The sequence below is a fragment of the Notamacropus eugenii genome, chromosome 2, assembly GCF_028372415.1.
Source record: "Notamacropus eugenii isolate mMacEug1 chromosome 2, mMacEug1.pri_v2, whole genome shotgun sequence".
In the NCBI taxonomy this organism is placed as follows: Eukaryota; Metazoa; Chordata; class Mammalia; order Diprotodontia; family Macropodidae; genus Notamacropus; species Notamacropus eugenii.
The window spans coordinates 65288707-65290569 of record NC_092873.1 but is presented as its reverse complement, the minus strand read 5'-3'; positions in this window follow the sequence as shown (position 1 = coordinate 65290569).

Genomic DNA, 1863 nt, shown 5'->3' with positions numbered 1-1863 from the left:
TTATGTATTTTATAATCTTAGAAAATTATTTGTGAATTAAGTGACTCACTGAGGGTCACACAGGCAGTTGGTAACTGAGACATATCTTAAAGCTGACTTTCCCATCTCCCAAGCTGGCTGTCTGGGTACTATGCCAGGTTTCTTTTCATCCTGATCCAAGGGATTCCAGATGTCTAAATAATAAGATGCCTTCTGTATTTGCCATTTTGAGAATAATTCTGCTGGAATAATGACATTAAAGTCAGAGTAACAAATCAACATAATCTTCACTTGTGGTATTTCGAATGATATTTTCTCGAGTCATGCTGGTGTCACCAGAGTGTAAGAGGCTCTTTCCACCTCAATCACTAGGCTTCTTTGGGCCCATGGGGAAGGCTACATGTTCTAGCCCCTAACTGAAGGACACATGTGACCAACAGCTCCAAGTTGGCCTTATGTCCTGAGGTCTGGGGTAGTGCCAACTTTCTCATGCCCAGCTCCATTGGAGCTGCCTTAGTCCAGCAGCCCTGTTCCACTGATGTTGGTGTTTTCCAGCAAACACTGGATTTCTATTTACATGGGTGCCAGGCCTAGAGGCCTGAGGGCTACCCGAGTCTTACCTTACCTGTCCCAGGTCTTCGGTTGGCCAAACCGGATAAACGTATGAGAGAAGAGACTTTCCGGAGTCGAACAAGAGTTAGGCTTTATTCAGGGTCCTAGTTACACGTGCAGGGGGAGCTCTTCCTTAGGAGGGAGAGAGAAATCTCCCAAGGAGGCAAAGATCTTACGGTAAGAGATTGGAAGTAGAAGTGTAAGTGGGGAGAGAGGGGGAGGAGAGAGCGAAGAGAGGAAAAACAGAGCCTTCTGTCCTGTCAGGGCCCCTTCCCGCTAAGAGCGCCTTCAGGCTTTCCTGACCCTAATTAAGCTCTCCAGCCGTGTAGTTTGCACCTGAATACCGTGCCTGTTAGATAACAATAGGTGTGCCCAGATCCGGGACAGTCTCGAGGGCGGGGATGCTCCTCCCATCACGTTTCTCACAGGAAGAGGCGGAAATACACGAGATAGCTCGGTCTCACTCCTCGATTCCCTGGTGTTTCATGTGGGGCCTCATGAGATCTCTAAGATTTAGAAGTTCCCACCTTTACCCGCCCGAGACTGTCCACATGGAATTGAGCTTCCATCCCCAACACATGGGAAACTGAAAACAACATGTTTCATCATCAGATTCTGTTTCCTTTTTCATAGACCAGAACTAATGTCAAGTCAACTATTCATCCCCCAAAATGCATGGTATAATCCTCATTGGAACTTGTATTGTTTCAACCACTTCCCCACGGAACAAGTCTGTTTATTTAAATGTAACTCCTTGGCCATCAGTCTCTTAGAGTCACAGGAATAAATGAAACCTCTGTCCTCTTCAACGTTTTCCTTGGTTCTAACAGTGACTGGGACACTTCCTTTCCTTCCTTAAATCATTCATGGCGGTCAAGTTGGTGATACTGATCACCATCTACATCTTTTAGTAGCTTTCTATCCTGTGATCTTAATGTCTCCACAGCTGATTTACGGAACTTCAGAAAACAGTCTTAGAGTCTGCAGTGACCTTTCTTTTCTATTAATCCCCAGCTATATCTTCTTGGTTTGAAACAAAGTGATAATAACTAACACTGGTAAAGCACTTGAGGGTTTGCAGTGAGTTTTCTAGACACTGTCTTTTTTGAGCACAATTATGTGGACAAGCCTGTGAATGAAAATTTCAAAAAGCATAGAAATGCAAATAAGCTTTGAAGGGTTCAGACTTTTACCTGTAGGTCCTGTGCTCTTACAAGGTGTGGAGGTCGAACCTCTTTCCTCTGTTATCTGTTCTCCCAGTGAGGAGGATAA